The sequence below is a fragment of the Chaetura pelagica genome, unplaced genomic scaffold (genome assembly GCF_000747805.2).
Source record: "Chaetura pelagica isolate M959 unplaced genomic scaffold, ChaPel_1.0 scaffold21, whole genome shotgun sequence".
In the NCBI taxonomy this organism is placed as follows: Eukaryota; Metazoa; Chordata; class Aves; order Apodiformes; family Apodidae; genus Chaetura; species Chaetura pelagica.
The window spans coordinates 2,965,243-2,973,581 of record NW_009952251.1 but is presented as its reverse complement, the minus strand read 5'-3'; positions in this window follow the sequence as shown (position 1 = coordinate 2,973,581).

Below are 8,339 nucleotides of genomic sequence, written 5' to 3'. Positions count from 1 at the left end.
ATTATCAGCACACACTCCTGGCCCAAGGTAAGAATCTATGGATTCAGCCCATACAGATGGGCCCTGCACTTGCATGATGCCTCAAGGACATTTGTAAGATTCTGCATGAGTGCAGATGTCTTCCCTGATGCTTTTGCAAGATCAGAAGATTGGGTCAATGGCTGTGCTCCAGATAATGTCACTACTAACGTCTCCAGACATAATCACAGACATAGCTACAGGAATAAAGCAGGTCAGAAATGAGCTTCTAAGCTTATGGTACAGCTGCCTTACTTCCCTCTAATTCCCTAAATCCCAGAGCACAATGAGAATGAGCAAACACCTTGCTTGTAGAAAAATAACATCATGAAGCAGCTAGTGTTCAGAAATGTGAGATGAATGTTGGAGTTCAGAAATGTCATTTTTGGGGACTGGCAAGGTGAGAGCTCATTCTGTTGTCTCTCAAAACAAAACTGTCTGAAAAAAATATTTTTATTGTTTAGTTCACATTGAAAACAAATATGTGCCTGTATACCAGTACCAGTTATTTAATTATGCATTAACATCCTAGCTTTGCTGTCCAGCCACGGCAGAACTAACTAGTACTTAACATAAATAACACGTTACAAATCACACTTCTATCACACAGCACTTCCTGGCAGGTTTTGCAGTTCCTTTAGCACAGGAAACAACATGTTTCGATACAGTATTCCAGGGTTTGCATGACTTTTTGTGTTGACTGCACAGGAAACTAATTTTCCAAACAGCATGTTATAGATTCAAACCCACTTACGTGGAAGTGGAGAGAACACAGTCAGAGCTGCAGGAAAAACTATGCCTGTGTTAGTAGAATGCTCCTCACCAAACAGCAACAGCTTGAACCAGTATGCCAAGTAGGGCAGACTGGTTTTAATCACGACGGTCTGCAATTCAGCATGAGACTCCTTACTAAGTCCTCCATGTCACACTGCTGATTTGCTAGCAGCTTAAGATAGCTGACAGCAGGCTGTACTTTTCCTTTCCAGCAGCAGGACAGATGGCCCGAGTTCACTCCAGCAACTCAGTTTAGCTGACATGAAAAAAGAAACATTAAGAAGCATTCTTATCACAGCACTGACATACAGCCAATCCCTGGAAAGGAAAGGGATCCTGCCTCCTGAAGGATGCAAAGCCTTGTCCTGCCATAGCAAAGAGCACCAGCTGGGCTCTCAGGGATACTTTCCTGTGGGCAGACTGCTGGGGAGATCCACACTCTAAACATGCCTTGCAATAATTCACCCCAGATGCAAGTAAATATTTAAATTTTCAACAGCTACTACACTGTAATATTTCTTAGATGGTTTGAACATGAGGGAGAATAAAACAGATCAATCCACTTCAATATCCCTGGAAGAAGAAAGAGGACTGCAAGCATCCCTGGCACAGCCCTCCCTGGCTGCACACAGCCCAGGTGCTCGAGTCCAGGGAGCTGGGTGGCCTCAAGTGACTCTCACAGGATTTACAGTGGATTTACCAGCTCAGTCGTGGCATGCAGAACTACTGTTCTCCTCAGAGGTCAGACCCTGGCACTCATTCTTGCAGGCCCTAGAACTAGCACGGAGCCCCCTGCTTCCCCAGTATAAATGCTTTCTTCCTAGAGATGTACCCTTCAAGAAACTGGGGTTGAAAGTGTTAACTTTCAAGGATACATGGTAGTTAAAATGAAACAGGGAACTTTACAAAATAGATACATATAATCTGTACACAGATACAGTGAAAGAGAACAGGAGATAAAATTAATAATTTGCATGCCAAATAATTTTTTCTCCTCTTCTCTTTCTGGGACCAATGCTGTAGCCAGTGCTTCTTCTATCAGCACCTCTTAGAAGAAGGTAACAACTGTCCTCTAATTTATTATAAGATCCCTTTGTCTCCCCTCAGAATGGTTTCCAATAACTAAGTGTCACAATTTCTTATTTCCAGAGTAGTTTAGCAATGGAGTCACTGAGCAAATCCTCTGAGAGAGAAGAAAGTCTCAGTGTCCACCCACTACTATGCCTTAATCACCACACACTGCTCCTTCCTTATACTCTCACCTGCCCCATTTCAAGCACGTAAATCAAACTTTTGACAACACACAAGGTGGGCTAGACAGTTCCACATTTTAACCCTAAATCAAAACAGCAAAGCAAAGCTGTTTGCTTGTTAAGAGCCTTATTCTACATGATGCTGGACCAAGCACACAGACTAGCTCTCCATCCTCAGGAAATATATTCTGGGGTAAATAAGAAAGCACTTGAGCTAAACATAGTGGTAGCAGGTACTTTAAGCAAAGTCCTGGACTGCTATCTTGATTAAGATACCTGGAGTTTGGTTTTGGCTTCAAGCCAAATAATATGGATGTGATATAGCAGGAAAATCATCCAGCTGAACAGGAAAACCATATGAGTAAAACCATGTAAAAATGGAAGAGACTAAACATGCACGAAATAAAAAAGTTAAAAATAACTGCTTATCAGTTGGGGTGTTAAAAGAGGAACTGAGCAGGATCAAGTGCTAACAACTTCTGTTTATCAAGAGAAGAGAATACATTCCTGAAACAGGGCAGAATAAGTAAAAGGACCACGTGTCTTTACAGAGACATTAATCACAAGCAATGATAATGGAAGTACTAATCAGATGCATGTTAATTTATTTGGGAATAAAAATTACAATACATTGCAGCAAAACTCTAGAGGCAGGTAACGAGGAAGCCCCAAGAAATCCAAAGGAAGCAAGAACAGAGGTAAAACCTTTAACAGATGTGTCAGGAAGTTCTTTGATAGCTGAACTGCTCCGAAACTCTCCAAACACCTCCCAAATGGCAATATCTGTATCACACAGACATCCCTCACAGCAGTACCAGCAAACACCCTTTCTGAAGGCCTCTTCTCTAGCCCTGGAGAAAGCCTTATATGCCTCACTGTTAAAAATAACACAGAATGAATGCAATCCAAGCAACTAGTGATAGAAACTAAAATGCAAATGTGGTGGTGATTTTGTGTGGTGGTGTTTTGTGTGTGTGGATTGTTTGTTTTTAAATCACTACATTCTACACTGCATGAAAAGTAAGATTTTGAAGAGTGGATGACTGTGATGCATGGCCTTGCATCAGCACAGAGGATGCAGAGCTGGCAGCTGACAAGCTGTCACAAACAGCAGACTCGCATTTCTAACTCCAAGACAATAACCAACATATGACAATGTAGAACTCCAGAAGTTCTGTACAGCAGGCTTTTTTTCCCCAACGATTGAAACACCCACAAGTTACCACAACACAAAGAGAAAGAAACTGTATCTGGCAATAAGAGAAAAAAATAAGGTGCCACCAGAAGCATGTGTGCAGTTCTTACTTGCACAGGGGCAAGCAAATGCATGTCAATGCTGGAAAGCATACATATTGATAATGGGAAGTTATCCCATCTTCAGACAGTGATTCAGAGAAAGATATGAATAAAAAGCCATGTAAAGGCTTATGCAATTACTAATTGTAATTTCCTACAAAGAGTGAGCAAGTGATATGCATATGACAGCATTTTGTAATTAAACATCTTTGTTCTTACAAATTCTGCAGGAACGTTCCACTAAAATTCTACACACAAATCAATAAAATCACCACAGGGTGGTGATGCCTAGCAGGGAAGCATTTTGGACAACAATGGAATTGTTCAAACTCAGCAAGCCAAGAAGCCCATTCACATCTTCAGTAAAATACCAGGTAAAAGTCAGCAAAAAGCTTAGGACAAGTAAGGTTGAGTTTCTAGTATGAACCTTGGTCAGGTGCTGCTCTAGGCCTACCATACTCTGCATGTGGGGGGCAGAAAATCTCAAACAACATCCTGAAGCACAGTGTAAGTACAGACAGGAAAAACTCCTACTGAAAACATGCTACCTAATTAAGATAAACCAGGCTTTGAATCACCTACTTGAAAAATGCACACTTTGCCTTTACACCAACAAACTGAGAACATGTTCAGCAATGTGCTTATTTGCACAGGCAAAAACACTCACACCAACAAGCATTTCTAGTCTTAATACGGGTACTAAGTAGGAAGCCCAGTTTCTAGGAGGATGCTGCAAGAGAAGCTTCTCAGTGACCACCCTAGAGTAGTACTTCTTCAGTCAATAAGTATGAATGAATCTCCTGCCACAGAAAAGCAGCCTGTGCTGCAGACCCCCCCTCAGCTAGGTGTAGCTTTACACCTGCAGTTCAACACACTTCTCTGGCCAAGCCGATGATGGTACAGCAGCTGCTGCTTGTGAGTTCTGTGGAGGTCTAATAGCAATTACAAGTGCATTGCTGTGTGGGTAACAAAATAACCTTACAGCTTTTCACTACAAAGTCATGTTGACCACGTTCAAGAGAACCAAACCAACATGACTTATAAAGTGTGTTGTCTTTAGTTTTCTAGAAGCCTTTAAGTGAAAGCTGTACCCAAAAAATATTGTAATTGTGTTAAATAACTTGTAATTTTTGCCTTACACTATTTAATTTACTGTGGTTACATCTTTTATAATAAGTTAATTAATAAAATAGGAGGGAATAAGAAACAATTATGCCCTTGATTTTGCTTTTTTTTTTTTAAGGTACTGAAGCAAGATTGGTAGTATCATGTAACTGATAACATTATTACTGCAATAACAGAAATATTTGTATGGGGCTGGGTGTCGTGCACATATTGCAGTGAGACAAACATTTCAGCCTGCTTTCCTTTACACTATGTACCTTCCAACCTTGTAAGAATTAGCTTAGAACCTAGTGTAACAGAAACATCTAGCTGTATCTCAGCAGGGTTTTTAAGACAAATTTATTCATCATTGTCTTTGTTCTGAGGAAATACAAGATCCATGTACTAAAACATCTGCAAAACAATGCAGAGAATAATTATTTTGTATACATGTGACTTATTTTTATTAAGTGAGGAAACAGCCTTTTTTGAAGGTCATTTCTTTGGTCTTAAAAATTCAACCCCAAGCCACCTGGTTTTAATTTCCTGGTGTATTTCTTCTGTCTCAGCTGCATACTGTGCTAAAAACAAAGGCTTCATTCTTTAATTGTGAATATCAGATGCCTTTAACCTTCACTCTGTTGCTAGTGCCTTGGAATGTGAAAAAGCTAATATACAATATCCTCTTTTATTAGCTAAAATAATAAATGGCCAGTTCCATTCCTTTTATCAGCTGGGCTCAAGATGGACAGATCCTTGGAGACTTAAGACTTCGACAGAGACAAAAACATATGGCTTTCAAAGAAAAATCACTGTATTTGAACACAGTTCTGTTCTACTGTTCTGGATGACAGACAGGGATTGAAGGTCACTATTTCTAAAGTTATCCAAGAAAAGACTGGAAATCAGTCACCTCAGACCTCTGTCACCCTGAGGTGGTTAACAACCAGCACATCTGGTTTCAATCAAAAGCCAGTAAAGAATAAACAGCTCGCACATTCTAAGGCTTCTATCATGTGTTGGTTGAACATGGAAAACTGGTACAGAGCACCAGGAGCAGTGAAAGATGGCATTCTTCAGTGAGAAATGCAAGCTGACAGAAGAAATGGGGCAGAGTGGAGGATAATGACTTGTACAGCTCATTGAATCAATTTATTAGCCAGCTCACTGCAGATGATTGTTTCTAATAAAGCAGATAAATATTTCTCTTGCAATGGAAACAAACACTTAGATATTAAGGTGACCAAATTGTCTCCTACTTGTGAAAGGAAATGGAAATTCAGAGTGAATAAACAAATGGAAGTAAACCCTGGAGAAGATCTTCAAAGCAAACAAATGAACAAAGCAAAAAATAAATCTCTTTTCATCAAAAAACAAGCTTTCAGAAAAACTGATTATAATCACTATCACAAGAGAGAACACAGTAATTGACTTGACACCCATTAGATACACTCTTGGCATAAACAGATCAAGTACATTTCTTTACCCCCCTCATTTATTCAAATTCATAAAACATTTGTTGCTGTCCTGCCTGCAAATACAACTTATCCATAACTTGCACAACAATTTGGTCTGGGGCTTGTGTTAGGAGTGACTGCATCTAACTGGAGAATGAAGAGGCACACAGTGGTGCACTGGATCTCCTAACCAGGCTTCTGGAAGGCCTCCAGCCCCAGCTGAAGGGGGTACAAATGGGAGGGGAGCAGACCGAAGGCTGCAGTATAAACCACATGGTCTTATACTTTGGATCACATTTACCTCTTCCTCTTTTTAATCAACTGGAAAAGAGATTCTGCAGTTGGTTCACAGATGTACATTAAATAACAGGCAATCACTCTACTCACACATCAATACTTCTACATTTAGTGAAGAACCACAAATTTGAAAGCCGTTTCCCATCCCAACCCAGTCTATTAGTAACAAGGGTATTCATTACAGCAGCCTAAAGAGAGGAAAAACATGCTGCTTAGCTTCAAGAAAAATGTGCAGTGTGATGCTACGCTTTTTGAAACTTGATTTCTCAACAGCTGTTGCATCAAAAAGGTTTTTTAAAGTGGTTTTAAGAGACAAAACGTGTGAAAAGTAGCTAAGAACTTGTACCATGTAATGTCTGGGAGTTACGTGGATGTAGAATTGATAGAGAACTTTAGTTCGGTTCGTCTGTAAAACTAGTGAACAGAATCTAGGACACAGTGATAACATTCTTCAGGCTTCCTAGCATACATTGTTAGGAACATTCTGTTTCTTATGATACCAAGTGCCAAAGTTTAGTATGTTAGAAGCTACTACAGAGCACTGGAACAGGCTGCCCAGGGAGGTTGTGGAGTCTCCTCTGGAGACATTCAAAACCCACCTGGACACATTCCTGTGTAACCTACTCTAGAGGATCCTGCTCAGGGGGGTTGGACTAGATGATCTTTCGAGGTCCCTTCCAACCCTTAAGATTCTCTGATTGCTACTACTTCATAATGAACCATTTTTCAGATGGCAGAATTCCTTTGTTGACAAGATTAAAATGTTGGAAGTCTGCTGAATTTTAAAAACTGTTACACTCAATTTTCTTTAAAAATCATCACATCCACACTGCTGAATAATGATTTGAAATTCTGTCAAAAAAAACTCACGCTGGGCATCAAATTTCTGTTCCTGTGCAACCTCCAGGTCTCTGAAAAAAGGTAAATAAAATTTACCTTATTCTGTAATGACAATTGCCAAGGAATTTCAGGGTTATTTGCAAACCTTTATTTACTAATTTTAACTCCTCAACTCTGCCTTGAGTAGGTACTTGGGCTTAAAGTTCTGCCCCAGGGTAAAAAGTTGTGGGGAACAAAGTAAACAAACTAGATATACTAGAGTATGACATCCATTCATCTGTAGACAAACATGTTGCTTTTCCAGTACAAATTAATTAATGAACGGGAAAGTTTTTACTCTGAGGCTGTGGCTGGTGCTCACCTGCAGATTTCTGATTCTGGACAACAAAGGGCAAAATGTTTAAATGAGTGCTAAGAGTAGGTCACTGCTATTTAAATACCATTAATAAATAATTTTGCCATTAATATAGGAAAATAGACAAGGCTAGTTGAACAGAAGTCAATACTCAGGTATTTTCCACTTAATCTGCCCATACTAAACAAAACTTGGTAGGGTTGCTAAACAACACAGACAAAATTCTTCAAGAGATGCTGTAGGTTCCTAGAAAGCCACATCAAAAAGCGTGTGACCCAGAGATGGCCTTTTTAGGTAAGAGTTCCACAGATCCACACAAATTTCAGGAAAACAAAACAAAACGGCCTACTGATGACACTGCACCTCAATACTGCTGTTTAAAACCCAGTTTTATACCAGATACTCAGAATAACAAAAAACACAAAGATAAACATAAAAGTTTTACGTACAACTATGTTTCGAACAGATCTCCTGCCCCTTTCCCTCTTTCTCAGGAAAGAAGTTTCTATCCTTCTTAAGAAGATTTATGAAAACACGTTTGCAAATTAAGGTGGTAAGCTGGAAAGACACCAAAATGAGAACAAGCTGAAGTTGCTCCTCTCTATCTCAATATAAATTTTTTACAATTTGACTTCTAATAAAATAACTATTCTGCTAAGATGCACCTCTAAGTCATGAATCATCATTCACTCCTACCTGTCTCAGAGCTCTCTGTGGCTAGTCTCTCAAAATTCATGGTTTTTTTCAGCCCTCCACCCTCTCTATTGGCACTTGCTTGCTCCTATCTCACAGAACTACTGAAGATGGCAGGCTATCTGCAATACAAACAATATTATTAAATGAGAAAAGCACTAGAATTAGGCTAGACTGCACATGACTCTCCAACAGAACAGTTCGGTGATAATGACTTCAAGAAGTTCCAGCTGTTTAGACCTAATGAATTTT